This window comes from Primulina eburnea, chromosome 11 (genome assembly GCF_022965805.1).
Source record: "Primulina eburnea isolate SZY01 chromosome 11, ASM2296580v1, whole genome shotgun sequence".
In the NCBI taxonomy this organism is placed as follows: domain Eukaryota; kingdom Viridiplantae; phylum Streptophyta; class Magnoliopsida; order Lamiales; family Gesneriaceae; genus Primulina; species Primulina eburnea.
Window position 1 is genome coordinate 30,465,512 of NC_133111.1, and position 17,911 is coordinate 30,483,422.

Below are 17,911 nucleotides of genomic sequence, written 5' to 3' on the forward strand. Positions count from 1 at the left end.
TTTGGTTCATCCTGAGATATAAAAGCAGCATGCATATATTCATTAAGCATTTGTCTTCTGGTTCTCAACGGCGCTGCTGGATTACCAATAACCAATGATGGAGGATGAGATTTTCTCCAGATAAATGGATTGGAATGAACATCTTCTTGATTTGGTATGTTAAGATTGTCTTCCACAGAACCAGTAGTAGGTTCTTGAACATCTTCTGCTGGTATTGGTTGATCCAACGTCTGAACTTCTGGTTCCACTATTGGAATATCTGGTTCTGGATTTTGAAGATCCTTGGCATTAGCTTCTACATCATCTTCACTGTCAATTTCCAAGTGAATCATGTCTAACCTGTTACTTAAATCAGATGTGTTAGAAATTTCAGCACTGCTGTCTTCATCGAAGACAACATGAATTGATTCTTCAACATTAAGAGTTCTATTGTTGAAGATTCTAAAGGCTCTGCTTACAGCAGAGTAGCCAAGAAATATTCCAGCATCTGATTTAGAATCAAATGCAGTCAAATGATTTTTTCCATTATTCAGTACAAAGCATTTGCAACCAAACACATGAAAATAAGATACATTGGGCTTCTTCCCTTTCCATATTTCATACGGAGTCTGGTTGTGTCTTTTGTTGACCATTGATCTGTTTTGCGTGTAACAAGCAGTATTGATTGCTTCAGCCCAGAAGCGTTGAGAAATATCTGCATCTGCTAGCATTGTTCTAGCTGCTTCTTTTAGAGTTCTATTTCTCCTCTCAGCTACTCCGTTTTGTTGAGGAGTTCTGGCAGCTGAATATTCATGATGAATCCCCTGCTCATTCAAATATAGCTCAAGATACTTGTTAGTGAACTCAGTGCCCCTGTCACTTCTGATTTTAATAATGGTAGTAGATTTTTCATTTTGAATCCTTTTCAGAAGCTTGATCAGGAGACAGCCGGTTTGATCTTTTCCTGCGAGAAATATTACCCAAGTGAATCTGGAAAAATCATCAATTACAACAAGAGTATATTTCATTCCCCCTAAGCTCATGATGGGGATAGGACCAAATAAATCCATATGCAGTAGTTCCAGACATCTTGAAGTTGATTTGCTATCTTTAGTCTTGAAGCTGGATCTTATCTGTTTCCCAAGCTGACAAGCAGAACAAACGTGATTTTTAACAAAAATAAAGTCAGGTAATCCATCGACTATATTCTGCTTCTTAAGATAATTGATTGACTTGAAATTCAGATGATTCAGTTTCTTGTGCCATAGCCAGTGTTTATTGCTAAGAGAAGCAACTAAGCATGTAGGAGTGTTGACATGATTTGAGTTCCAAGAGACTCTGTAAGTGTTGCCTTCTCTCTTTCCTGTTAACACAGTAGTTCCAGCAGAATCTCTAACTATGCAAGAATGCTTTTGAAAAGCCACAGAATACCCATTATCGCATAGTTGACTAATACTGATAAGATTGTAATAAAGATTGTCAACTAACAACACATCATTAATAATTATATTACCGTGGATAATCTTACCCTTACCCATGGTTTTACCTTTTGAGTTATCTCCAAAAGTAATCTTTGGTCCAGTACAGCTCACTATTTCGGATAGTAAGTTTCTTGTCCAGTCATATGTCTGGAACAACCACTGTCCAGATACCATGTAGAGTTACTGACTTCTGTTTCCTTCTTCTGTTCCTGCAAACACAAATTTTAGTAACTGGTACCCAAATCTATTTGGGTCCAAGCCATATCAGTCCTTTGGGAACCCACATTTGTACAATTCTTGGTAACTTTGTACTTCGGGTATCCAAAGATGTGTGTGCAACAGAGGGTCTGTTATTTCTAACAGCATGCATACCAAAATGTTGTTCTTCCCTTCTGTTTCTGTTTTCCAGTCTGTATCTCTTCTGAATAGGTTTAGAGTTGTAGTACTGGTAGTTCTTAACCTTCATGGGATGTTGTCTTCCAGAGTTGAATTCTTTTCTGAATCTAGAACTCTGGTCAACTTTTTCCTTAGGTTTAACGTAACCCAGACCATAGTGCATTCTTCTGTTCGTCAGATTTACATTCCTTTCCACTGAAGCAGTAGGTACTTCTGGTTCTTTTACCACACTGGATTTCACAAAGTGAATGTATTTCGCTTTGCACATATCCAGTGTTGGCTTAGTATTTGTTTCAGAAGTGCTTTCATTATTACAAAAACCGAGACCACTTCTATCTCCTGACTGTTTTTGTAACTCTTGCATCTTTTCTAATGAAACAGAAGACTTGTTCCAAGCATTTGCCAGTAGCGACAACTTCTGGTTTTCAGAAAGCACCTTCTGGTAATCTGCTTTGGCTCTTTCATTCTCAGTTATTAATTTACTCATCTCAACTTGTAAATCATTGCAGCTGTCTACTTGCAAGCAAGTTAACTTACTGTTCTGACTCTTTAAGTTCTGATTTTCAATTTTAACTTCTTCAAACGATTGAGAAAGTCTAGAATACTCTTTTACCATTTCATGCAGTGCATCAATCAAGTCATTTCGTGTAAATTCACTAGAGTCAAAATCAAATACCTCTTCAGATGTCGAGGTTGAGTCATTGTCTGCCATTAGACATTTGACTTCTTCTGCATCACTGTCACTGGAATGACTTTCTGAGTCAGATGACTCAGAACTAGAGTCCGCCCATTTAGATTTGCTTTCTTCGGCAATCATCGCTTTTCGATCTCTTCTGGACTTTTTGTCATTTCTCTTGTAATCCTTTCTCTTTTGATCATCCTTCTTTGGTTTGGGACAATCAGCAATGAAGTGACCTATCTTTCCACAGTTGAAGCATCCCATATCACCGGATGGTGAATCTTTCTTGAAGTTGCGATTGGGACCCTGATAGGTTCGATGGTTCTTCTTCATGAACCTGGAGAATTTCTTTACAAATAAGGACATAGCATCACTACTGATTTGTTCAGCAATCTTCTCCATAGCATTATCAATGATCACAGCCGGTAAAGCCTGAGGTACAACTGCAGCAGCAGTAGAAGAGGTAGAGGCAGTAGTAGTAAAAGTAGTAGCAGTAGCAGCAAGGGCCTTGGTGGGTAAGTTTGAAGGCTCTTCTCCACTTCTTACTTCCAATTCGAATTCATAGGCCTTTAGATCTGCAAATAAGTCGTGCAGTTCCAATTTGTTTAGATCTTTGGATACTCTCATAGCCATTGTTTTAACATCCCATTCTCTGGGTAAGGCTCTCATCACCTTGAGGGCTATTTCTCTGTTGCTATGCTCTTTACCCAGAGCAGCTAGCTCATTGACCAAGCTACTGAATCTTTCATCAAACTCATTTAGAGTTTCACCAGATTTCATTTTCAGATTTTCAAACTTCTGCATTGCTACAGATAGTTTATTATCTTTTGTTTGCTCATTTCCTTCACATATCTGGATGAGCTTTTCCCAAATATCCTTTGCAGTAGAACACATTTTTATCTTGCTGAAAGTGTTCTTGTCAAGAGTTTTATACAATATATCCTTCGCCACATTATCAAGATTGGCTTTTTTCTTATCTTCACTGGTCCATTCACTTCTTGATTTTTCGACCATCTGTGGTGCACCGTCAGTAACAGAAACAGCTGTGTTAGGCTTTAAGATTTTCAGTGGACCATCTGTGATGACGTACCACATGTCATCATCTTGTGCTGCAAGATGAGCTTGCATTCTTATCTTCCAGTCGTCAAAATCTTCCTTAGAGAACATAGGAATCTTGCTGAAGTGTGCCATTTGTTGTAGTTTTTCACAAACAAGAATAACCTGCTCTGATACCAATTGTTGAGGATCGAAGTTGAGTTTAGAGGGGGGGGGGGTGAATAAACTCTACTCGTTTTTCGTGAGGATGAAGTACTAGAATCCTGTTAAGGATAGTAGTTGGTCTTGTGAGAAAACTTTCACCTGATTACAGTAGAATGTGCGGAAATAATCTGATGAAGTAGTTGAAAAACAATAAAGCAGTAGACAGCAGTTGTTTATGGAAGTTCGAAGATAAACTCTTCTACGTCTCCCCTTCTTCTGTTTCCAGAAGGTATAACTAAAAGACTTTGGATATTACAGTACAACACTTGTACACACCCACTTCAGAAGGACTTACACCTCAGCCTACTGAAACTCTTAGTTTCTCAACTTTACACAAATGTGGAACACAAAGTTCTGAAAAGACTCTTTTCAGATTACAGACTCTTCTGATAAAATATTGATGTAGTAAAGATTGTGAAGAGTGTAAGAATTAGTAGCACAAGATGATCTTTAACAAGATCAGATATAAGCTGTGAAGTGTGTGCTACTTTTCTTTGTGTTGAACTTGACAACGCTCAAGAATGAATGATATTTTTCTGATAAGAGAGTAGCTTTGTTCCTTGAAAAATGATATTATGCGAAGTGTCGTGTCGAACAAGGATTTGATCCAAGTATATATAATCGACTGAGTTCAACGTTCATAAATAGATAAGTCTTCAGATAACTGATACAATCAGCTTTATTACCGAAATAGGTTCCTGCAGAAAAGCTATAAAACAATCAGTCTTGTTTTATACTCAATTGGGTAATATGCATTAAATGATTCCGTATAGTATTTAATGCTGCAATTAATGCTGGTACTAGGAACATCTTAACGGTAACAATTAAGGTAGCAACGTTAGAAAGTGTTCTCTACTGATTTGTATAGTTAGCCCTCTTTCTACTGGTTTAGTTTTACTAGAGCAGCAGCTACTGATAAACTATCTAGTTGTTCTGATCTGCTGGTCTACTGGTTTTAGTTACCATCGCCACAATAAAATTCATATCTAACACACGCTATCGTCTAAATGAAATATTATGATATTATTATATAAATATATATATATCTATATATATAATAATAAGTGATGAAATATTTATTATATCAAAATTAAACAACAAATCAAGATAACCACTTTAATGGTATCAAGCATTTGATGTAAATTGATAACAACAAATAATTCATTTTTATACCTACAATAAAAATAAGTTAGCTAAATGAAAAGAAATAAAGAAAGAATATACAAAATATAAACAATCTTACTTCACCAAGAATGCATCCTCTTCACCTTGACATAATAGATTTAGCTTGCCATAAGTTTACTTTTAATCAACACTAAAATATCACTCATAGTTGAGAACATGAAAGAAAATATATTGGAACTTAGAACTTTGATACACACTCACACTATATTTTACAATGAGATAGAATGATTCTCAAGCTAGCACAAGGCCTCTATTTATAGGCCAAATGAGAGAAAGGGCCAAAAATTTTATTAATGCTATGTAGTTGTAATAGTAGTCTTTGTCTCCTCCAACTCCAATTCCATGTCCCTTCTTTCAATGCCTTGTTTCACGACTTTAATCACCGAATTTGACTCTGCTCAAAACGACGAAAATGTGGAGAATTTTTTGTAGATGAATTTGGCCACCTGATTCACCTCATTTGGATAAATATTGAAATAGTTATGAATTTTTTACTATATGCTGGTCATAGTAAAAATATATTTGTCCTCCTTTTGGTATTTGCACAATTTGATTATCTTAATGAACTTTTTAGGCAATCATGTCTTCTGCAAAGTTGTAGATAATTTCTCAAGGATTCCAAACATGTTTGAATCATCTCCATTTGAATTTTCTAGCTTGAGTTATCATTATTTTACCAACACGTAGAAAACCTGAAAATAAAACATATTTAGTAAAACATTTAAATATAAACAAACAATAATAAAATAACTTAATTTTATAATTTTAATGAAACATAAAATTTAAATACAAGTTTTTAACATATAATAAATTATTAATTTTAAGTTTCATCAAGGTTGCACAGACAACGAGCGGATCCTGGTAGGCTTCTAGGTGGAGGGAACGTGAATGAACCGATCCCACACCGGAATGAGAGGGATTCCGAGACTGTTCAATGTAATGGACTGTACAGTTGAAGAGGCTTAAAAGATTTGATATGTACTATTCATATTAAGAAGATGCATCTTCTTTTCGGTAGCTCATCACATAAGAACTCCAAAGTTAAGCGCGCTTGACTTGGGGAAATTTTGGAATGGGTGACCTCCTGGGCAGTTTCTAGGGTGCGTGTGAGTGAGGACATAAGCAATTTGGAAAGACTCGTCTTGGTATAATGATGACAATCATCAAATATGGGGCATTACAATTGGTATCAGAGCCGACCTCTCTTATTACGGTGTGGTTCGGGGACGAACCAAGCGGAAGCTGGCAGGCATGTGAGGCCCGGGACCGAAGAGGGCGGGGGGTGATCGCCGGTGCCATGAGGTTGCACGGACAATGAGCGGCTCTTGGCAGGCTTCTAGGTGGAGGGAACATGAATGAACCGATCCCACACCGGAATGAGACATATTCCGAGACTGTTCAATGTAGTGGACTGTACAGTTGAAGAGGGTTTAAAAGATTTGATATGTACTACTCATATCAAGATGATGCATCTTCTTTTCGGTAGCTCATCACATAAGAACTCCAAAGTTAACGTGCTTGACTTGTGGCAATTTTGGGATGGGTGACCTCCTGGGAAGTTTCCTAGGGTGCGTGTAAGTAAGGACATAAGCACGTTGGAAAGACTCGTCTTGGTATAGTGAGGACAGTCATCGAATCTGGGGCGTTACAAAAATCTTTTGGAAAGTTAAATGACGTTTATGTATAGGTATGCATATAAATGATTTTTATGATTAAAATCCTGCATGGCTGCATGATTTTGTTAATGCTAAAAGATTCGATATTTTATAATTTTTATGCATATTACAATATGAAATAAGAAATTTTATGATTCCAATGCATGTTGGCTTTATAGTGGAATTGAAGATGTATAAGAATTTGGTTAATGAACCTTAGGAATGCTGAAAATGATTGGAATATATTGATTTTTTCGTTTTAGTACTGATGTTCTACTTTTTGGATCAATAGTTAATCATGAAGATTATGAATGCTTTTGGGACATGTAGATTTTCTAAGAAAATACTGATGATTCTTGGTTACTAATTAAGTTAAATTCTTTGAATTACATATAAGGAATAATGATTCGAAGAATGCGATGTTCATTAGAAGTAAGAAAATGTATAATTTTGGATGTTAGGTTTTTATGGAAAGGTAAGATTGGTTACGAAAATTGAATTGGGTTTAATAAGCTTAAGATTATTTAACTTTATGTTACAGGAAATCGATAGAATGAAATTAAGAATGCAAGAACTTATGGGTTAATTGTAGAATTTTGAAATTTGGATAATTTTTGAGAAAATTAGAAATTCATCTTGCAATTGTTAAGAAATTTGGGGACTAGTTTAGCAATACATGAGAATTGAATGGGTTAAAAGATATGAATTTTCGATGATTTAAACATTAAGAATATTTAGAACCTTGAAATATCTTGGTTATAATGTTATAAAAAATGTTAATCAAGGGCATTGTAGGATGAATCAATATTAGACTTGAAAATCTAAGCGTTAGTGAATGCATTTGAGATTTTAATGTTGAAATATGATAGGATTGATGAACATTTTGGGTATAATATAAGGACAGTATTATACGATTAGCGTCGTCATCCATTTTGAATATTGAGATGAAACGTTTGTTATTCGTTTTACTTAAAAGTACTAGAAATTTTTTTTCTCCTTAACCTTCATAACTCGAAATATACATATATATATATTTTAAAATACATCGACACCATTTTAAAAATAAACACCCAACTAAAATTTGAAAATCAATAGTTTAAATCGTGAAATCGTCTAACGTTTTACAAAACCTAAAAATATTATTTGAAAAGTATAGCTCATATTATAACCTCTCATAAACATAAATAAATAGTCGTAAAATCTTTTAACATAACTTAAAATTATAAATAGTGTGGAAAACTAGGTTCACTCCTCGGGTTATGTGCACCTTCAATCCAGTAAAGTCAACCATCAAGACCTCCATTACCATTACTATCATAATCACCTGCATCAATCACACCTAGTGAGTCTAAAGACTCAACACACCATAATATTTATAACAAATAATACATATACAGATCACATGTACCGTAAAAATACTTGTACTTAAAAATATTGTTTTCATGAAGATGCATAAACCTAAACAATAACATTTTCGTAAACATTTTCATGATGCATAAACTTAAATAAAAATATTTTCGTAAACTTTTCCATAAATATTTTCATATAAACATAAACATTTCATATTCGTATCCATATTCATATCAACATATTCATATTCGTTTTGTTGAATTCAGATCGTGATTGTGACTCGTATTCGTATTCATATTGGGCGATAGATTCATCTATAAAACCATAGTACTGGGGACGGGGACAACAGCAACACTCTCACTGGTCAACTAAGCTTTGGCCAACATATAATATATTAACGTATTCGTATCTGTATCCATGGAAACATGTTCGTCGGGCTCCCACTGAGACCATAACCCTCACGATATCTCCAATATATCATCGTATTAGTCACAATGCCTTCACGCTCAACATTTCATATTCCCATCACTTAATAAAAACATGCATATAATATTATTTTTCTTTTAAACCAAGCATGCAACATATATTTTAATGTCAATGTTAAATCATAAAAATCCATAAACATTTAAAAACCATAATTTAACATACTAAAATCATAAACATTTAAAATAATCATTTTAACATATTAAAAATCCGTAAATATTTAAAATAAACGTTTTAACATAAAAAGCATAAAAAATCATAAACGTTTTAAAATAAACATTTTAATATATAAAATCATAAACATTTAAAATAATCATTTTAGCATATAAAACAAAGACGTTTAATAATTTTTGGGTGTAAAATTACCGTTTTTCCCCTATACGTAAAATTTCACGTATTTGACTTTTTCTTAATTTCGTCAACTCTAGACCATCCCAAATAATTAATTAAGTTTACATGAATTTTCTCATATTTTTATTTGGCTTAAATCGAGCACTTTTAAATTAATCTTTTAATGTAACGTATTAATGCGTTTTAATTCTGAATTAAATCAAACTTTAATAAAAAATTCCCAATAAAAAACTTAGACTTTTAATGATTATTTGAGCTTAAATATAATTTTCCATAATTTTATTAAGCATAAAAAATCTAGGCGTTTCAATTAATTCTTTAATTAACGTTTCGTGTGGCAATTAATCTCGGATAAATCCAAAACTCATTATTTTCTTCCCAATTTATAAACTTAACAATTTTATTATTTATTATACCCTTGTGAGCCATGACCACACCCGTAGACCCATGGTTCCAATTTTAATCTTTAAATCTCGTTTTTGACACTTTTTCGAACCACCCGAGCCATCTCCCAATTTACTCGAGCCATGGTCAAGCCGCCTCGAGCCAAACCAAAGAAAACCCACCTAGGCATCCTAGTGACCAAGCCCAGCCCAAAGAACCAGCCCTGGCCAGACCAAAAACCCCTTTCCCCTAAGCCCAAGTGCATGCATGTGTGTGTGAGTGTATCCTAGTGGCACTAGGACTCCTAGTTACCATAGGGCTCATCCACCGAGCCACCACCGAACCACCATGACCCTGGACCATGCCCAGACCCTACCCAGACCAGCCCAAGCCCTTGGACGCGAGCATCAAACTTTCTGAACAAGACAGCAGCCTCGCGTCACATGAGTTCCCTCATAGTTCCATCTTTATCCTCGAGCCAGCAGCCACCCATGCCGCAACAGCCCCTGCCCAGACCCTTGTGCACCCTCTTAAAACCCTAAGGACCTAGCCTAGCCCAGAGCCCCCTGGCAGAGCCTCTTTCTTTCTACACAACATCACACTCTGCGCTACTCCTTGAAGCTCTCAGGTAGGACTCCTCCCCAAACTCGTCTCGAATCCTAGCCTCCTCCCTGACCCAAACCAAGACCCAGATGTGACCCATGCTATGCCATGCATCAATTTTTCCTTGAACCCTCAGCCTCTCGATCACTAGGACAGAAATATGGTTACAACTTATTATTTCTTTGTGTGCAGCCTTTTCGTTTGTGTTCTAGGGCCATGTAACTTGTGTAAAACAATCAACATTCAACTCCTACTCATGTCAGCCTATTATGTACAAGTAATTCATGATTTGGATAAAAACTCATTTTTTAAAAATCACCCTTGATGCATAAACGAAAATACAATAAGGTGAAACTTGTTTTTCATGCAAAACACAATAAAATAAATACTATGGTGTGATGGATGAGTAAAAGAAGAATTGTGGTGTTCTTTTGTGTTTTTAACGCACGATTAAACGTTGACAATTGAAGAACGACGACGAATCACCTTGGCTTGAAATTACTTGCTAATTTTTTATCTTTTCTCTTGCATTTGATGGTGTGTGCCGTGAGTTTAAGTTGCAAATGAGTCCTTGAATTTTTTGGGGTGAGGGAAGCGTGGGTTTTTATGGGGTTATGGGGGTGATTTTTCACTTTAAATACTAAGTAAACCACTAAGAATTGTTTAAGTCCATTAACAAAGTTAATTAGGCCCATTTAGCCCATTAGTGTTTAATTAAAATATTTTGTTTAATAAAATTTGTAAATTTATTAGACGGGTTGTCAACACGTTCGTATTTTTGTTAAAAAACTAATACCGATAAAAATTACGTCTCGGTGTATAAAAATCGCCTGAAAACTCCTTATTTTCAAAAATAAGAAAAAGCATCAATCATATTTTAAATAATTAAAAACAATTATTTAATAAAAACAAGTTTCCATTTTTCAGTCCTCGGTCTCCGTTCCTCGATCGCAAGTCACTCGTCAAGACCTCCAATATCATAGTTATTTATATCACCTGCATCAACACACCTAGTGAGTCTAAAGACTCAACACGTCCTATCTTTGATAACGAGTAGTACGTAATACAGTTAACATATAACAGTGAAAAATACTTGTACTTAAAATATCATTTTCTTAATAAAGCATAAACTTTAAACTTAAACATTTTCAAAACGTAAACATATCACATAGCATAATCATATTCATATCCATATTCGTATCCATATTCATGTTCATATTCATGTTCGTGTTCATGATTGTTGAATTCAGATCGTTGATTGTGACTTTCATATACGTGTTGGATGATGGATCCATCTACATGTAACCACAGTACTGGGCGGCTGGGACACCAGCGACACTCTCACCCGTCAACTGAGCTTTGGCCTTACATATTAACATATTATCATATACATATACATATCCGTATCCAAGAAAATACGATCGTCGGGCTCCCTTGAGACCATAACCCTTACGATATCTCCAACATATCATCGTGTTAGTCACAATCCCTTCACGTCCTTCAACATGTTATCATTACTTAATAAAAACATGCATATAATATCATTTTTATTTTGAAACCAAGCATTCAATAGGTCTTTTAAATGCCCATATTTAAATCATAAAAATCATAGACATTTAAAATAACGTTTTAGCATATTAAATCATAAAACATTAAACATATTAACGTCTTAAAAATTCATAAAAATTTAAAATTGACATATTATCATATAAACATCCATAATCCTTGAAAATAATCATATTAGCATATAAAACAGCCTTCAGGACACTGCCATGACGTTTACTAATTTTCCGGTGTAAAAAGACCGTTTTACCCCTGGACAAGACGTTTTACGTTTTTGACGTTTTCTAGATTTTCTTGACTCTTACATGTCCAAAATAATTATTTAAGCCTAAATTAAAATTTCCATAATTTTATTTAGCATAAAAACGAGGCTTTGAATTAATTCGTAATTGGACGTTTTTGATAATTCCGAAAAATCCCAAACTTTAATATAAAATTCCTAAATTCTAAACTTAGTCCTTTTAAATTATTTTAGCCCTTATGAACCATGACTCGACCTCCGTGAGCCATCATTCAATTTTAATGAGTTAAAAACCCTAAATTGACACAAAATCTTCGAACCCGAGCCAACTTTCGATTTTCACGAGTTACCCACGAACAATGTCGATTCAAAACTTGACCAACATCCTAAAGTAACCTACTGGACCCAAAGATCCTATGAAAATGCCCTAAACAGAAAAACGAAGACCCCAATCCCCTAACCTAAGCTGGTCGAGAATCCTTGTTGGACAAGGACTCTTGATCAAGCTCCCATGCCCCTACCAACGAACCCAGCCATCGAACCAACTTGTTGTGCACTTACTTAGGACCCTAAGGACCCGACCTGACCCAGCCCAGGCCCCCTGGACCGAGCCCCCAAGCCTGCGCGAAGAACAGAAGTGGCGTGTCCCTCCATGACTATTCTCGGGTAGGAGTCCTTGCTGTCAAGGACTCCTCCCAGCCTCCTAGCTCGAGTCCTAGCTTGGCTAGGACTCTTCCCTAAACTCCCTCACAACCTTGGCTAGCCCCTGGAACCAACCAACGCCCAGCATAGCCTAGCCGTGAAGAACAAAAACCGAACCATATACTCCTTGACATCCGATGGTGCATCAGCTTGTGTGTTGTGGTTCGTGTGTAGTGTTTTATGTGCTGTTTTTGGTGTCTAAACTCATCTAAAACAACTTCTAAGCATGTCCTGATCATGGCAGCCCCTTTAACACATATAAAACATGAATTTGGAAATTTAAAACACCAATTTAGAACACATGCACATGAAGATACGAAATTTTAACATGCTGCTACGTTTTTCTAAAAATATTCATGCACAAACAATTACTATGGTGTGATGTTGTTTGAAGTAAAGAATAGGCGTGCCTTTGCGTTTTAAAAGCACGATTATTCATTGGCGATTTGCGAAGAACAGGGCAAGAACCTTGGCTAGAAATCTTCTTTGAACTTTCGACCATCCTCTTCAATTGTTGTGTGTGCCGTGTCTATGGGTTGGGGAGAATTTGAAAGTGAAATCTGAAAAGTGTCGTGCACTTTGGTGTAGGGTTTGGGTGATTCACATATATTATATATTAATTAAATCACTAAATAAGGCTTAGGCCTAATAAGCTAACAATTTAGGCCCATTAGTCTTAATTAGGAATTAATTAAAATATTAAAATGGTTTTGGTAAAAAATAAGTTTGTGAATTTATTAGCCGGGTTACCAAATGTTCGCGTTTTTGTAAAAAATCCAACACCGATAAAAAATATGTCCGACGTATAAAATCACCTCAAAACCTCATATTTTCAAAAATAAGAAAACGCATCACCCTTATTTTAAATAATTAAAAACAATTACCCAATAAAAACATTTTCTATTTTTGAGCCCTCGGTCTCCGTTCCTCGATTGCAACTCGAATAACCTTTAAAAATATATTTTAATGCAATCATGTAGAAAATATATTTTAAACATGTCAATATGCACCACATAATTAATTAATTCAATTAAAACAAATAATTAAAATACAAGGGAATTTAATAATTGCATTAATGTGGTTCGCGTTGACCTTTAAATTCTCGGGGCGTTACAAGCTGCACGCCTAGGGGCGCGGGGTTCCGCACAGCCGTGCGTGTGCTACTGTTCACGAATTATTGTTTTCTCGCTTGCTCTTCCTCTGCTTCTTTGTTTGGTCCTTCATTCTTTCTTTCAAAATTTAGTTTATTCGTCATTGGCCACAAGCAGGGGCGGAGGTATATGTGGGGCTGGGTTGGGCTCCAGCCCCACCTAATTTAAAAAAAAAAATTAAACATGGTTTATTTTAAAAATTTTATTGATTAGCCCCAAAATCCAATCTATTTTTTCTTTTTTTTTTCACTTATCTGATACCTCATTTCTATTATTTTCTTTCAAAGTTTTCATTACTTCAAATGGTCGTAACTTCATCATCGATCGTCATTTTTCAAAATCGATTGTAGATTCGGAAAATCCACAGCATAAGCTTTCTTTTAATACCAAAATTTCGAAGTTTCTTTGTCGTCTTGAAATCAGCCGTCGCCCATCGGTCACCGTTTTCACCCAAAATCATGAGAAAATCTTAGTGTTAGACTTTCTCAGTTCGTTCTTGTTGTTCTTAGTTAGATTTCGAATTTTAAAGGTAATTTCAGATTTTAGTGTTTCGAAATTTGGGTATTTTGGTTTTTTTGAATTCCGATAATTAGTATATATTAAATTGTTGATTATAAGTACTATATTTGAGCCGATTGATGGTATTTATAATTTTTTGGAATTTATTTGAGCATTATTACATTGGGGATTGTCGATTTTTAATGTTGATTATTTATTATTTGGATGTTTAGATGCTATAGAAAATATCAATGCGAATTTATGGAATTTTGTAGGAATTGTTGAAAAATTCAGAATTATGAAAATAGGATTTTCAAACTTATAAGGCTATAAAAATTTTATATTTAAATATATTATGCCTTAAGATTGTCAAATGTTAACTTCAGAATTGTTTTGGAATAATTATTATGCTTTAAGATTGTCAAATCTTAACTTCAGAATTTTTTTGGAATAATTATATATTTTGATTGACAAGTGATTTATATATTTTTTTCTACGTCATTTACTTAGTTATCGAATCTGATATATTTATTTAATTTACAGGTTGATTCGTCTTGTTTTAACTCTCCTCGTTTCTACATCAACAACAGAACGAGCATTTTCAGCAATGAAATTTGTTAAAACAGCTCTTCGTAACAAAATGGAAGCAGAGTTTTTCGGAGATTCTATGGTAATCTACATTGAACGATACTTGGTTGAAAAAATTGATAACGATTTAATAATTAATGAGTTTTATTCTAAGAAGAATCGAATAGCACAACTTCAATAGTGTTTTAGCTCCATGTTTTGAAGGAATTAAATATTAAATACTCTTGTTCTATGTTTTCATGAAGTCAATGTTTACATATTTTTTATTTTAAATTTTTATTTAATTATTTATTTTATAAAATACCATATGGGACGGAGCCAGCCCCAGGTAATTTTGAATCCTGGCACCGCTCCTGACCACAAGTTATGCGTAGTTATGCATCCTTACTTGATTCTTGTACCGACATAAATAGATGCCAAAAACATGTAAATCTACTCGATAATAATAAAATTTCATGTCAATTCTTTGATGAATTTAAATTACACTTATCACCTCTCAATCCAAGTAAAGCTCACGTGCTAATTTAAAAGTTCAAGAATACATGCAAGGGAATCAACTAATTAGAATGGTCTGACAATGTCATTTATTGATCAGAATATGTAAAACAATGATTAGAAAAATGCATGAAACAAATCCTCTCAATGGTTGTGTCAAAAGAAGAACAAAAGAATCCAATAAGTATCCCCACTGTCATTTCTAAACGTCAACATCTTCCATTCTTTCCACTGCAACTTCCAAAGTTGTTATTGTTTGCACAATATTTGGTGTTGCGGGCGTGCCAGGTGCGAAAATGCACCGATTTGTGTGAAAATAATAAAAATCTAACTTCTAAAAATTCAAACGACGTGAATTCTAAAATCGACCGTCAGTTCTAGTTTCCTAAAACAACTATAATGCCATAACGAAGAAAACCTATTGGAATTTGATGAAAATAAACCCCTGACATAATTTGTATCAACAAATCAGTAGGAAATTACAAAACACAACAATATATTAAAGAAAGCTGATGAAATCGACGAAGAATGCTAGAAAATGGAATGAAAAATATTTCAGAAATAAGACGCTTGAAAATAGAATTCTGGAGAGTATTTTGCAAGTTTTTTGCTGTAGAGTTGCGTGTCCTTTTTTTTTTTTTGTGTTTTGCCGATGTCTTTTTCTTCCGACTGCTGTGCAGTTTTCTCCACTTCCCCATTAGCCACGTTCTTCCGCCCACCATTCCACGATCTCCCTCTATTTGCAACGCTTTGTGATCGGTTTGAATCGATGAGAATTAATCCGTTATGGGCTTATATATAATTTAATTGGGCTTGTAATTAAATTAGGCTTGTAATTAAATTGGGCTTCCATAATTAATTATTTTTAGCCCAAACAATTGCCCCCCGTAAGCATTGGCCCATGGGCCAAAATGCTTGTATATAAAGTCCATTTGGATTTTGTGATTTGGGCCATACTTGTACGTTCGAATAGCCCATATACTCCCCCAAATAACTTGAATCTACCGCTCATTTTACTCTCTTGAATTCCCTTCCAGGCTGCCGCTGTGATTCAAGTTCTTCATTCTTTCTCTCGCGGCCTTCATCTGATTATTCTCCGCTGCACTGTGGAAGCATGCATCTTTGCTAGCCCCACTACCCCTTCGTCCTTCAATCGTCGCGCCTTCACTAGAATCGAGTGTTGCGGTTGCCGTTGCTGCCTGAAGAAGCTGTATGGCCCAAACGTCGGCGCACCTTTCTGATTCCAGCGTCGTCTCTCGCTATGCCACTGTGGAAGATTGTTCACCATTTTTCTGTTATCCTCTCCCCTAGGCTATTGTCCTTTGAAGAAACATTCATGCTTAAGGTCCTTGACAGCAACATTCTTCACGTTGAAGCCAACATTGTCACTAGGGAGCTCTTTAGGGAGGGCCTCATGGTGCATTTGAACGGACTTGACCTCAGTTGTCAGCTCTGTTGGACCAAAGTTAACAACCATACTGGGTTTGATGACACCGGTTTTCAACTCTTCCAACAGGAAAGTACCAATACCGCCAATCTTGGACACATCTTGCATAGGAAGACGAAGAGGTTTGTTTGAGGGTCTCTTGGGCTCATGGGTCAAGTTGAGAGCTTCCAGAAGGGTTGGTTCTTTGTACCAGTCAAGATTGGTCGACCTCTCGATCATGTTCTCACCCTCAAAACCAGATATCGGGACAAAAGGAATCTTGTCAGGGTTGTGCCCAGCCTTCTTTAAGTAGGAAGAGATCTCCTTGAAAATTTAACCATACCTTCCCTTGGAGTACTTGGGAGTGGTGGCATCCATCTTGTTACAGCAGCAGATCAATTAATTAACTCCAAGTGTGAAAGCCAGAAGTGCATGCTCACGAGTTTTACCATCCTTTGAAATACCCGCCTCAAAACCACCAGTGGTAGAATCAATGATGAGAACAACACGGTCGGCCTGAGAAGTACCCGTAATCATGTTTTTAATGAAGTCTCGGTGACCAGGAGCATCAATGACGGTACATTAGTATTTGGTAGTCTCGAACTTCCACAGAGCAATATCAATTGTGATTCCCCATTCACGTTCCTTCTTCCTGCTTTGTATGATTAACATTGAGGCACTTTGATTTCTCTAGAGAAATTCAGGGGCATGACGATTGGTGTTGCCATGACAGTGATCATTGTCATGTTATTCTATGTTATTTACATATTGGATCCTTGTAGATGTTTACGTGCCACTGTCCTTCCTCATTTGTTTATCTCGAACTCTTGCGAGGAGTTGGGTGACATGACATTGTTTGGCCATCTATTAGCCTTTGCATCGTGGTAATAGTGCAATGGCTATTGCATAGCCTTATTACATGCATCTGGGGAAAGATGATTATTGAGTAATACCTCATATGTATGCAGTTGTTTTTGAACCTCATGAACATATTATTTTTAAGTTTATTCTTGTCTCGTTATTGGCAACCCCCTTGGCTTCATCTCTTGCACCCATTGAATTAGATATGGCATTGGCTATTTTGATGCATTTACCTCGTGGAAGCAATGTATGTGAGCTTCATAAGCCATTATTTGGCTTTCCCGCATCGTGTCTGATATGGGAGTCTGATATGTCATTATCTTTGTTGTAGGTGTGTAGATTTCCAGCCAACCACCAATTAGGTCCAGAACTTCTCCAAGGTCAATGGTTATTGCCAAAGATTGGTAAAGACTCCCATTCCTTCATGGCTATCTATTTTTCTGTTGTCTTGCTTTGTTAGTTGAATGTTCCCCGATTGCATATCCTTGTATGTATCATCATTATCTTGTCTGTTTCCTGCTTCTACATGTTGGTGTTGGTAAGTTCATTGATGGCAAAAACACTGACTGAGAGTTGGCTA

The 17,911-nt window shown here is 35.7% G+C and overlaps 1 pseudogene; it reads right to left on the reverse strand.

Annotated features, from left to right (window-relative positions):
* Positions 1–16,356: 16,356 nt before the first annotated feature.
* LOC140805518 (elongation factor 1-alpha-like) lies at positions 16,357–17,097 on the reverse strand (annotated as a pseudogene).
* Positions 17,098–17,911: the final 814 nt, after the last annotated feature.